The sequence below is a fragment of the Anomalospiza imberbis genome, chromosome 8 (assembly GCF_031753505.1).
Source record: "Anomalospiza imberbis isolate Cuckoo-Finch-1a 21T00152 chromosome 8, ASM3175350v1, whole genome shotgun sequence".
Lineage (NCBI taxonomy): Eukaryota > Metazoa > Chordata > Aves > Passeriformes > Viduidae > Anomalospiza > Anomalospiza imberbis.
Genome location: NC_089688.1, coordinates 8,381,423 through 8,395,405, shown reverse-complemented (window position 1 = coordinate 8,395,405; position 13,983 = coordinate 8,381,423). Strand labels below are relative to the sequence as shown.

General features: G+C 37.7%; 1 protein-coding gene across 17 annotated transcripts in view; it reads left to right on the top strand.

Moving 5' to 3' along the window:
* Nucleotides 1–13,983, top strand: part of GRID1 (glutamate ionotropic receptor delta type subunit 1) — a 533,233-nt gene that overhangs the window by 134,448 nt on the left and 384,802 nt on the right. The gene's annotated exons all lie outside the window — the stretch shown is intronic.

The following is a 13,983-nucleotide window of genomic DNA, read 5'->3' as shown; positions in this document are numbered from 1 at the left end:
TTCAGAGTCCCATAAGACCCAGGTGGGAAGTGACTTACTGAATGTCAAGAAGATAAAAAAGGTGTTATTTTCTGACTTGATTTGGATGAAACAGCAATGCCCCGGGGAACCCTGAGTGTGTAGCAGACTGATCCAAGGATAAGTTTCACAAATCAGTATCTTTTTTGGAAACAATCATGCTTCTTCTGTCTTAGCTGTTCAGAAACAACTTTTCCATTATTTTTCCCCAAGAGTGCTAATTTTAAATTAATTGAAATTTAAATTAATGTATTGCATCAGATGGTCACAGGATGTTGCACCCTAATTTTGCTGCAGCTCTAGAGCAGCCAGTTTCCTACAGCTTTTTTCCTGTGTTCTGCCATCCTCTTGGTGTACTTGTTCCAGCAGATCTGGGGCTTCATACCTTTCTTTCTTTGTTTCCATGCAGGCACCTGTTGCAAGATACTCTGCAAGAGTGGAATGTGCAGACCTTCCCTGGCCCTGACACGGTGCTGTGCCAGTCTCAGTTTTCAGGCAGTGCTGGGGTTGTTGCCCTTGCTGTGCCATGGGTGTAGTTCCACTTGCTGCTGCAGCCCTTGGTCCCTGCCCCTGTGGCTTTTCAGAGAGAAAGCCACATCTCTCTATTTCCAACATCCTCTAATCCTTTGTGTTTCCACACAGAAACTCAAATTCTATTCCAAGGCATGAAATGTGTGTAAAAATGGTAGGGCAGGGTCCAGGGAAGTTCATGGCCCCAGAGCAGCCTAGCCCTGACCAGGTGCAGGGCCACAGGAGCTGTATGAAATACGGCTGTCAATCAGTCATGGATTGCCTGATTAATGCTTTTACAAGTGACAGGATACCTGCTTTTGTTATATTTGTTACAGTTTAGTTGCTAACCTTATCTAGAAGTCAAAGTGGGATTCAGCACAGAAATGAGAAATCCTGAGGGTGGGGAAGGATGAAGCAGCTACAGAAATTTAATATGAATTGCAGGGGCGGCAGGGCTTCACTTCAAACGTTGCTTGTACTTTGTGCTGAATTTATTGTCTGTGTAGCAATTGTGATGGAAAGAAGAAAACAGAATGGAGAGATAATGGTTATCACGGTTTTCATATTTTTTTCCTATGTGATTATTGATGATGTTTACAGCACAAAAATTAACAGCTATAAAAAGAAATAACTGATAGGAGCTGTCAGTATAATGATATTATTGTTGGAAACTCGGTGTGGAATAAGTATGACTTGAAATGAATCAGGGATTGAATATGTCAGTGGAAGAAAAAAATTATAACTGAATGCGATTCTCTAAGTTAAATATTTGTTAGCGCTTTATTCCACATGCAGAATAAAAATGCAAGGGTACCAAATCTGAGCACTTGCCACATTTCAGCATGTTCAAAGTATAATGATTACTGTAGTTATTTAGCATAATGATTAAAATAGTTGCCCAAAGTACTTTATTTATAGCAACATTTGTAATTAGGTGCTTGAACATTTATTATTTCAAACAGGAATGTCCTGTAGAGCTAAACCATGTGAAATGAATTCTCCAATTAGTGAATTTACATATCATCCTTTCTCTATGAAAAGTAAAATAATTTTCTTCTTTTTGGCAATTTTTGTTACTATTATTTTGGGTTTTTTAAAAGGAAACATAACTCCTTGTCATATTTAGTTCTTAAACTTGGCTATTTAGTTCTTCAATGAACAAATATCACAATTATTTTCCAGCTGGAACTCCCCAGATGTTATTATTTCATGGGGAATTCTTGATATACTTAGGATCATGAAGATTCTTTTTCTTCTTGTAGCTTTCCCCTTCCTACCTCCCTCCTAAAGAGGAAAAACCCAACAATACCTAGCGTAAAAAACTGAGCATGAAATATTTCACAAGATTAATCAAGTTCATTCTTTGCAAATTAAATATTATCAAGTGCTTTAGTAAGTTTCCTCTTTCTTTAAAATTCTCTTAAAATTAATTTCAATAAGAGATTAAAATTAAAGATGATTGTGTCTGGTGCACAAAACACATTATGATGAAGTCTAGAGACTGGTAAAGACGTTCAGAGAACATAAAGGCTGTGCCTAAAACCTTGATTTAAGGTTGAGGAAAACTCCTTTGCCACCATTTTGAGTACCAAGCATAAGAAGTGAGTTAAATATTTAGGTAAGAAGAAGATTCTCATGACCTCTACTGAAGTAGTTCTAACTCCATGGAGGGGTGAAGTTTTTGTATACCAAGTTCCTCCCAGTCCAGATTTCTGCCACTATTCCTGAATGAGACACTGGGAGACCTAATCCAAGGCTGGTTCTTCTGCCTGCTTTGGATCAGAGTGCTGAACTTGAGGTCCTTGCTTCCTGAGGCCTGTTGTGATCACTGATCCATTCAGTTACAAGGGAACATTTCTAGCCGCCTTTCTTTGCTGTGTGACCCAGCTGAGATGCTTTGTAGACTCAGTTTGTACCTGGACTCTCTAGATGGTTCATGGCTTTTGTGATTTGTGTTTGTGGGTACTCAAGCTCCTCTTGCCAGTCTGAGGAGTCTGGGTGTTGATCAGGGGGCTCTGGGTTGGTGAAGGGACAAGTTTGACACTCTGGCTGTGTTCCTGGGGCAAGATTTCTCCATTCTGGTAGGAAGGCTTGATTCACCCTTGGTACAACATTTAAAAACTGTATACTGTGATATTTGATAAATGTCTTGCCATTTTGAATGTAGTTTGCTACTTTTTTCAGATGAGGCTAACTGCCAAAGAGGAACGCCACTATTTCTAGCTTTCCTTTCAAGCTCCCAATATACCTCAAGAGAAACAGGGATGTTGTGAAACCAACTTCTGCCAAAAGTGAAGGAATACAGAATTTGTCATGTGGGACATGAGGAGCAATTGTGATTCTGGGATGTGATCTGTCGGACTGGCTGCTGCTTTAAGCTAGTGGGACTGGTAGCATTCTACTTTTAATAGACTTGGTTTAATAGAAAGTAGATTTTTAGTAATAATGGTAACAATACTCAGCATCCTTCATATTGGTTTTCATGCCTTTATTGGCATTTCATCCCTTTATTGAAGGGTGGTGTTGACCCAAGCCAAATTAGGAAAGAAGATAGTATCTGGATAAGCTCAGGTATTAAGTATTCACTACTCTGAAAACAGATCATTCATGCCCCTTAGCACTGATGCTTCAGTAAAAAAGGTGTGTTTGACCTTCTGTTTCCTTAACTGTCAAATACTGTTAGGTAGTAACTCATGTTCCTGTTTCCAAAGATGCTTTATTCCTTTTTAAGAAATTCTTGTTGCTGTTATTTTTTCTGAAAAAGCAGAAGAGGTGGTTTCTACAGAAGTTCACACTTTGCTGGGAAGCAGGTAAATGTTATGTTTTCTGTTCAAGTAGCTAAAGTGTTTTTATAGCCCCTTAAAAACATAAGTAAAAGAATTCCTTTTGATCTGAAAAAGCCAGTTTGTTGAAATGGTGCCATCAGAAATAGATACCCAGGCCCACAACAGAATTTCTTTCGGAGGAGATTGATTCTGATATTTAGCCTGCTAGTTCTGTCTAACCGTCAGTGGCACTTAGGATTGCTTTGTTGTTTTACTGAACGTGGGATTTGAGGTCAGGCTGTTTAAGGTTGCATATTTAACTGTCCTTTGGGCAGAGCATTTGCTGGGGTAGGAGACCCTGGTATTCAAATTGATCAAAATAAAGCTAATCTGTAGGTAGGATTGGAATCCTGTGGTCAGCAGGCTACTGGCTGATCTCTGCATGCCTCTCTCTGGCTTGTAGCTGGTGAAGGTGTTTCTCCTAATGAACAATATTGCAGAAGTGCTTGGGATGGAGGGTGTCGGTCTCTTATCCTAAGTTATTAATGTGTGAAAAGCCTGTGGCTGTGTCTTCATGATGGTCTCTCACTTTTGGATCTATTGCTGACACTGAAGGCAGAGTCATGGTAAGGGGAATAGGAAAAGAATTTCTGCTTGGCCTGTATGTCCTGATGGTCCATTTAGAAGAATTTAAAGCCCTCCTTTTTAAAATCTTTTTTTAAAACTATATCTTAGAAAGTTATTTTAAAGGCTGTATCTTATAGAAGCAACACTGTATCCATAATGGAATGTTTTAGTAGGCATTTAAAATATAAAGTGTGAATTCTCTGAAATATTATATATTACAGAATGAATTTTTTTTAAAGGGACTATTTAAATTCAATTTCTTTTCATTTTCCATGCTTTTCCTCTGTGCTTCTAATGTACCTGAAAGTTAATCTAGAACACAGTCATATTTCTAAGAAAATACTTTTTATTAAAAATTATTTTACATTTCTCAGAAATGTCACTTTGTTTTAGAGTACAGCTTAACACAGCATGATCACTTTTGAAACATTATAACACAACACAAATGTGGTTCCAGCCACATGAGTAATTCAGCACAGCCTGATGTGTAATTAATGTAGTACTTCACAATGTGAATGCTTTTTAGAAGGAATAAAAATGCAAGTGCAATTTTGCAAGATAATTGACAAGTAAAATGACCTGAAAGGGATGTGATTTGACTTACACTGGAGCAAACACTGGCTGTTCAAGGGTTGGTAATGTGTACCTCAAATACTTGCAGACTATGCAGTGGGTACTGTGGGTAAAGGTAGTGAAGGAATTGTTGGCAAAACTGAAAAAAAGGGGTTATAAATTTCTTTAGTTTGGAAAAGACAATTGGGCATTGTTTGAAGATAACAAAAGAAAAAAAAAAGGTTTGCAGGAGTTGGTTATTTATAGCTAAGCAGCTCCAGTATGTTGAGATTTATTTGGAATGTCTGGTAAATAGAAACCTATTTATGGTTTTACCCTGTCCTTAGTACATGATTTTGAGAATTATTTTGTAAAAAGATAAAATAAACCCTTGAGTTTTTTACAAGGAGAAGAAGGAATCCATCTTCAGAATAGAATGTCTTTTTAGCTATTGTTAATTGGCCAGTCTTTGCTAAAAGGGATTATTATATCAATTCTCAACAATATCAGAGCTCACTTTAAAAAATTCCAAACCAAACAAAAAAAAAATTCTGAAATTCAACTTCCCTGAAAGGGATGAAGGTCAGAGCAGCCCAGGAGAAAAGCTGAGTTGTGAGTAGAGGCTGGGGAGAGGAATCGTGGATGGTTCTTGGACATGGCAAAACTCCTGCTCAGATTGGATATTCTTGGCTTTTACCTCATAGTTGTTATGTATCATGTGAAACATAGATGAGACTTTGGGAGACCTCTGGAAGAGAAAATGCTCACCGTCTTTCTCAAGCCCTGCAAGCCTTGCCTAGAAGGAGCTGCCCAGCTCCTTGCAGAATTGCTGATTTGGTGGGCTCTTGTGTGAGTCTGCTGTGGGAAGAATCAGGTCTGAGCACCCCACTAATATAGGAATAACATTGGACACTTTAGTTCAGGCTTGAGAACTGTTTTTATGCTAAACCTTGAAACACAAATGTTCTTCTCAGTTGTTTCCTTGTACCAGAAGCAGCTACTTTCAGGGCAGGCTTTTGTTCTCATGGATTGCTTCTTCAAATACTGGTAAACACAAGTGTCACGTGTTTGAAAAGCTGGTATGTGACAGTATACATCAAAGAAGTGTTTAGATGCAGAATACCCACCAAGTAAAGGTGTCTTTTGTACATCTAGCAGCCTAAAAATACACTTAAATAACTTACCTTGTAAGAGTGCCAGGAGAGTGCTTTTAAATGCTCAGGGAATTCTAAGGAAGGGTTATCTTGTCTATTTGAAACTCAAACATCCCAAGTGTGGGAGAACATTGGGTAAACCCTAGAATGGCACAAATGGTAGCAAAATGCAGATCACCAAGTGTTCTCCTTGTCATCCAGCCCCAGGTGCTTTCCAGCTGAGGAAGTGCATAGGGTTGTTGTCTGCTTTTTGTTCTGTGAATAAATTAACAATCACAGTTACTTACATGCTTATTCTGGCATCTTTGATACATGAACAGGCTGAGATTTTGTGTGTGCATATGTAGTCAGAAGAAAAATACATCTAAAGTGAGAAAGGTGTTATTTTGGTGGAACATCTGCATTACTGTATTAGCATTTACTGAATAGCAAACCTTAGAAAACCACTTAGCTAACTTTAACTCTGTATTTTCATAGTTAGCAAAGGGTACGACATCTGAATTTTGCTTTATACTATTCATCTCTCCTGTGTCTTGTGTAGAATTGAAATGCACCTCACTCTCAGTTATTTTCTGGAATGTCTTAATTTAATTCCCAGTCATTCTCCCCCATGGCCTTCAAAGAAAAGAAAATAGGTGTGGCAGACAAATTGGAAGGTAGGAAAATACTCTGTGTCAGCTTTTTTGATTGTGTCAGGTGCACTGCAGAAAAAATAATCTACTTCATTATCTCCTCCTTGAAGTGGAATACTAATCAATATCAAGGACTGAAAGAACAGTGTTTGACAAATGCAGGATGCTACTGAGAGTTCACTTTTTAAAGTGATCATTCTTTTTTAACAGCAACTTACAATTAACTATTCTAAATATTGAAAAAAATGTTTAAGTTTTATAAAGCACTGTATTACTAGTTATGCCCTTGAAAAGGAGATGTCATTGAACCGTCCTTTAACTGTCTTCTACTCCACCTCAAAAAAATAAAGAAGATGTTATATCATCTTTTCAGGATAGACAGAGCAAGTGGAGAAAGTTTATAATGTAATTTGTTAATTTAGAGAGCAGTAATAAGTTCCTTTATTCTAACAGCTCTTCTTCCTTATGCTGCATTTTCCTTTCTGCACCATGTTTTTCCTCTGTTCACGTTCATTAGTACATGGGATGTAGAGAATGCATTAGTATTAAAACAATTTACTTTGGATGGTTAGGGCAACTTCAAAACCGGAGTGCAGGTGTATATAGGAGTATTACCTGCATCAGATAGCGTTTTACCCTGTGAAGAGCATTTACTGCTCACTCGGGCCTAGAATCAATAGAAATCCCCATCTCTAGAAAAAATAACATAAAAGTAACCACCTTCATTCTGTTTTAATATATTCTGAGCTAAATGTGAGCTCGAGAGATCTGTCCTTCCCATTTATCTCTTCTGTTTTCAGCAGCAAGGTGATAATAGGAGTAGCCTTGGCTGGATCAGGGGATTTAGGCAGGTGACGTTCCATCTTCCTAGATATGTTCTAATTGTAAATTTGCTCTCTCACTTTCAGTACACAAAGATGAGGATTCGTGACAGCTCACATTCCCCTTTAAGGCACATTACTGACAATCAGCATTTTCAGGGAGCTTAGTATCCCAGCATCTCATACTGTGACAAGTGAGGTCAGATAATTAGTGTTGGAATTCTCTGTTGTTTTGTGGGGTTTTTTTCTGTTGTGGTTTTTTTTTTTTTTTTTTTTTTTTTACTCCAAAACTGTCTTCTTTAATACAGTATTAGGAAAGAAGACTTGAACCCTATTAAAAAAAATGCTAATCACACTGTTTCTGTACCTCCTCCTGTGGAGGTTGAATGGAGCACCTGTAAATTTTCTGTGAGCTAGTGGCATGTAATTGAATTTTGTAGGTTAGTATGCTTTCTGTGATGGACAGTGACTATCTTTGAAGAGTTTCTCTGGCCAACAAACAGACCAAAAGACATGCAGTTGTAGGTACAGAATATCAGATATCATCTTGCTGCTCAGAATGAAAGTATTTGTCTTTTTGCGTGGAGGTTTGCATCCCTCCCTAGCTGGCACACCTATAAAGGCCATCAGGAGCTAGCTGTAGGGTTTGGTCTTGCCCTCCCTTTATGGATCATTGCTTGGCTGTAGACGATAGGTGCTCCAGGATAACCTTAGACATGGAAAATGAGGTTTGAGCAGTGCCCTTGCTGTGTCACTGTGTCTGTCTGTGCCTGCTTGGCACTTACCAGAGTGGACAGGCAGCTGCTGCTGCCCAGTCCATAATGCTCTGGTGGGGACTCTCAGAAGTGCCCCAGGGACCAGGCTGCAGTGTTCATTGCTCTACAGATGATGATGATGATAAGGAAGTTACTTTCATTCATAATGCCCCGGTTTTGCACTGAGATCCCATTCTCCTCATTCTTTTAAAATGGCCTAAAGTTTATACCTTGCATCTTGTCTAGTACAAGGTTGCAGCCATGAAGGTAAAACTCTCTGGGTCTCCTCCTGAGCATTTGAAGATCTCTCTTTACAAGATCACTCTTGAAGAAACATGTATTTCTTTCTTAGGAAATATTTTTCCATGTATCTCCCCTAGAAGAAGATTTCTACGTCTTTATTCTCAAAGTATACTTTGCCACAGTAAGGGGTGTTTATTTTCTCTGATTTCTCTACTTTAATACCAGCTTCACATGGCTTAATCCTCCCTTAATTACTGCAGCTTGGCCCTGTGCCATGAATCCACCTATGTTTGTAGACTTCAACCCTCCCCCCACCCCACAAAAAATGCCCAAACAAAAAACTGTGAAGAATATTGGAAATCTAGCCAGAAAGACCCTCTTTAACTTCCTTGGCAGAGAGCCTGGAAAGGAAGAGAGAACACAGAATCAAAATAAATTATAGGATTCCGAAGTGCATTAAATTAGCCCTAAGAAATTGCTTTCTATTGGTATTAGTGAGTAGTGGTAATTTGAAACACTTCAGCCTGGTCACTTTGTTATTTTAAAAGAAATGGAAATAGAGATATAAGAAAAGAAACCTTGAATAATAAGGCCTGTGGTTGCATTTTCAAGTGGTACCTTAAAGTGAAATGCTTTGGTTAAGATGAGACAACCAAGTGAAGAGTTAATTCTAAGAGATGTAAAAGGAATCAGAAGATAATTTAGTCTTGAAGGAATTTCTAGAGATTCTTGTTGTCAATCCCCTTACTCAGAGCAGGGCCAATGAAGATAAGGTTGCTCAAGACCTTGTCAAATTAAATTTTGAGCATTTTAAGAGCTGCAGATTTCAGAGTCTTTGTGAGTTTTAGAGGGTGACATGCTCATTTCTCAGCATAGATCAGAGAGAGGAGAGATTTGAACCACACAGTTGAATCACTCTTTATATCTGCCCTCCTCACAGGGTTTTAGGACAGGAGTGCATTTTGGTTTTGCTTCAGTTATGTTTTCTGCCCAAGTTAATAAATAATACCACCTGTCTCTATGAAAACAGAGAAGTTCGCATTGCAGATGTTCATTGGTTAAATCAATATTGTCTGGCCATTTTTCAAATGGTCCTACCATGCTATTTGTCTTCTCTGAGGGTTAGGAATCCCCCCAAAGATGCTGTGTAGGTTCAATATAATGCAATCACTAGTAGTCAGTGCATGTGGACTGACTCAGCCAGGCAAACCTGATCAGGTTTTTTCGCTCCTGTGCTCATCAACTTCAAAAATAATTCCTGCCAGGAGTTTGAAGCTCTCCCAGTACAAGCATGAGAGCTGTTGCAGAGCTCTTCTGGCTGCAGAGATCTTTCCACCAGGTTAGGTTGCAACTTTTTTTTTTTTCCAAAAAATTAACCATAACTAGAGAAAAAAAATCAGAAAGCACAGCAATTGCTGTAATTTTCTCCATGCCTCAATGGGAAAAAAACTGTATTAACAATAAAATGTCATTTTTGGTGTGTGCAACATAAAGATTATCTCCTCATTTCCTGTAGGTGAAGATAATCCTGTATTTATTGTGCAAATACGTAATCCCAAGGGTGAGGATTTGCTGCAGAATGGGAAATATTCACCTCAATGCAATAATAAGGAATGAAAGAATATAAAACTTAAATAATGAAAAATGACAGAATCTTCACTCCTCACAGTTTTTATACAGTCATTAATTGTAGATTCATTTAAATATACCAGAATCAAATTCTTCCTGCTTTTGCCTTTCTTATCATTAAATACTTAAATGAAGAACATTTCTAAGGATGTACCATAAAGGCCTTATGAATATTTATAAATATTAAGGCTTTTATCCCCCTGGTAAAGTCCAGGGGGTACAGATTTGAAAAGGACATTCTTTGGTTCTTGTCTACCATATTGAGTTTCTGAGTTACTCTTTATTTACTTGTTCATTTATTGATTGATTTATTAATTTTCCCTGTATATATTTCACTGGCTGTGATAACAGAGGCTCCTTTCAGGATTTGTTTTCCAATATCTATATCTTTGTCCTCCTTAATGGCTTTATTTTAAGGGCTAGAAGAGACAGCCTATTTTCCAAAAGTTGTCTGGATCAGCATCCTATTGTCTTGGAATTTGGAGATGTGCTGCATAATGAATGCAGTGACACCGTGGAAGAGACACATCAGTGGAGGTTATAATTTTTTGAGCAGGAAGGAATAGTGTAGAAATTCCTGTGAGTACTGGGGGAGAAAAATGAATCTCCAGAGGGTAGTTCAAAGGAAGTCTTTGGAAAGGAAGGGTGGCACATTCCCCTGTAGCTCACAGAAAGCAAAGAGAGCTAATCAGTGCTCTGTCACATCAGAGAGGGCAAGTAAATGTTGAGACCTTACTTGAGGAAGGCCACAGGCTGAGGGATCTCTAGTTATTTATCAAGGGTATCACTTCAGTGCAACTATGAATTAGAATTGTACTTATTGCAGGAGAGTTGTTCTACTCTTTCTTTTTTTTCCTATAAAACATCCTATAGTTTCTTTTGGTTTGCTTTTTGGGTTTTGTTTTACACACAATGTTGCTGGCAATTTTGTCAGCGTGGCTAACTTTGTAACTAGGAAGTAGTATCATATGCCAATCTAACCTACAAATATGTAACTCGAGGGAAAAAGAATTTCAAGTGTTTATATGAAAAATAAATGAGAGATTATTCGCAAAGAGAGATGCAACATAAGTTTAATTGAATATATTTACATTTAGAATGCAGAAGATTAATAACAGTAAATGTAAAGATTTAATGTGCAGTGGTAAGTTGTCTTTCACTGAGGATAATGAGTTGGAGAAATTTGTGGAAATAACAAAGTAGCATTTCTCTGGGATGATCACAGTGCTTCCTGAACTTTTATGATGTCTTTCAATTTGCCTCTGAGGCAGAAAAATCTTATCCTTAGCAAATATATCCATATTTTAAAGCTGGGGAACTGAAACACAAGGTAGACTCTAGCTTTCCTAAGGTGCAGGAAGATGTGTGATACAGAGCAGAAAGTAGCAACTTGGTTTCCTGTGTCCCAGGCTGGAAGGCTACCCCCAAGTTTATTTGATATTGCAGTGGAACCTGCTTGGTTGGGTTTAAACAAATTGTCTGAGACATTGAGAGCAATTTCTGTGGCAGAATGAATTTCAGTGCAGTCCATACTACTTTGCCTCTCATCTCTGTAGGTTATATCCAAGAGTACAGAGCTGTATGGAAAGTTGTCCAATTAATGTGAGGGTAGTTTTAGGGTTGCCCACTGCACTGCAGTGTGTTGTATAAACATCCCCTATTGTGTAAGCCTACCACATTTTGTGATGTCAGAAAACATTTTGCATTCTGTCTCCTTAATTTATTAAGTTAATGAACTTGATGGCTCAACCAGAATCTTCCAGTTCTGCCACAGATACCTGGGTGTGTTACATTGGTCAGGATTCTAATTCTCTGGGCCCAGCAGTTCTCCTGCTGTAAACTGAAGGCAATGTTTCCTTGCCCTGGACAGCACCACAATTCATGTCTGTTCAGTGCCCAGAGCCAGGGGGAAGACAGTCATAAAAATACACCTCTAAGTACCCTAGACCATTAAGGATTTGCAGCCTTGAAATAGCTCCGACTGCTTTACTGCTATTAAGTAGAGAATGAATATTTTGCAGTGGCTACTTCCTGTCATATCTAGAAATGCAGCTCTGGGAGAGAGCAGGGAAGAATGAAAGCTTGGTACTTCCCTTGTTTATTGTTTTGAAACAGAAAAATAAGTTTGTTATTATTACTTTAAAAACAATCTCAATTACTGATTTCTAGAGGAAGTGTGCATTATGCCTGTCACTGATGTGATTTTGCTGAGGTCAAGAATAGTGTTGTCAAATAAATATATTGATGAGTTTTCTGCCTTTCATTAAGTATTGATTGTTAAACTTTGTTGCCTAAAATTATCTTTTTATTCTGCCATCTTAACAGAAACCATAAGTCTTGAGAGTGTGTAATTCAAAACCTTCATGTAACCCAGCTGCATATGGGCTGGCCAGAAGGCTCCGTGTGTGCTCAGATACACAAATTCCAAGGAGTAAAATGTTAATAAAGGGGTAGTCTGGAGCCAGGAATCAAAGTTATGCAACATTTAGTGCCACTTTGACTTGAAATAACTTAAAACTGGAGCTTATATTGAGCCCTTCTCTCCTAACCTTGGTTTGCTAAAGGCTCCAGGAAACAGGATTTGCAGACCACCTTGTTTTAGAACAGAGTAAACAATTATTTTAAAGGATTAGAGAATGTAAAAATTTTCTTCCCTTTACATGTTGTTATGGATAATCTTTCTGGAGTCCAAAACCCTGTAGAAGTGATAGAAAAATGATCTGTGACTGTATGGCTGGCATGATTGATGACAGTGTAAGATATTTCATATTCCTGTCATTTTTTAATCCAGACCATGTAAAATGGTTAAGCTGTGACTGTTGCTCAGCAGTCTGTGCAAAATAAAGCAGTGCATGTTTTACAAAACATAAAACCTTTGTGAAAAGCTTACTTCTGTTTTAGAACTATTTAGCAATTTAAATTCTTATTTACTTGTTACTTCGTAACACCAATGAGTGAGGGCGCTTCTTAAAACCAGACTTATAGAATCAAAAAATATTAGTCTGAAATTGGAAAGGAACCACTAGTGGATAGCTTATGAAAAAAGACTTACACAATCTCTAGCAACAAAAACTTAATAAAATAAAGAACTTGGAGAAGAGTTAAAAATAAGACAGGCCCTCTGATGTTGTACGAAGAAGTATTTTCTTGCTCTCTCAAGAGACTGAGTTAGTTCATTCAGGAAGCCTTTTCATGCTTCATCAACAGAACTGTGACATTCATTTTGTTATCAGCTTTCTGTTTTTCTGAGTTCCAGTGACAATGTTACATCTGAAAACTCCTATCTTGAAGAAGAATTTTTGTGCATTATCCTATGTAAGACATTCATGAACACATAATACAACTTGCAAATTAAGAAATTAGCCCATCACAGAGCACAAAAATAACAGATCTCTCTCATGAGCCTGTTTGCCAAGTCTGCCAGCATAGGCATTTAGATCAGACTTCTGTGCTGAGAGTTGCCATGAATTTCCAAGTAGGTGTGTAATTAAGCAGAGTCAGCAGTAAAGTTTTGATCATGCTTTGTTTGCTTTTTTATTTTTTAACAACTAAAGTCAGACTAAAAAAAAGCTTATGGGTGAATGTGATATGCTTTGCCCTATAGCAATTCTTTAAAATTACATATTGTTTGTCTTTTTCACGTTTCTTTCCTAACCAAGAGTATCATGGACTTGTAGTTTAGGATGCTTCCTCAGAAACTCACCTTGAAATGATCTGGGTTTTTCTTGTCCCTTGACTGGTATTGGGAACTTAAAATCTTGGACTCTTATTAATTGATAAAAAGCATATTTTGCATTTCTACGTCTCTTGCCTTGATGTAAATGTTTGAAAGGAAGAAAAACTCTTTTAGCTGAATCGTTTTAAGAATAAAAAATGCCACAAACCAGATCTCTGAACTGGAGTTGAAAGCCTTCTAATTACCCAGGCAAGAGCAGAAATTATGTTTCATGAATGATTCAGAACAAGCATGCTTTTAATCCTCTTCCTGATTATATTTTTTAGTTGGTATGCTGGAAACACCCTTCTTCCTCAGTTCGTTTTCTTGGTGATGAGTTTCTGTCTGCTAGAACCAGAGCTGAGCTGCTCCTTTTTCCCTGGCTCTGAAATGTTCATATTTTTTCATTTGATTCTTTAATCATGGCAAATCTGCAGTTTTTAATGGAAAGGAAACATGTCAACTTCAATGTTAAAGAGATGCATGATTGTATCACTATCGATTTTCAGTGAGAAAACCCTTTAATTTAGCATATTTATATTTGTATTTAGTGCAGTTG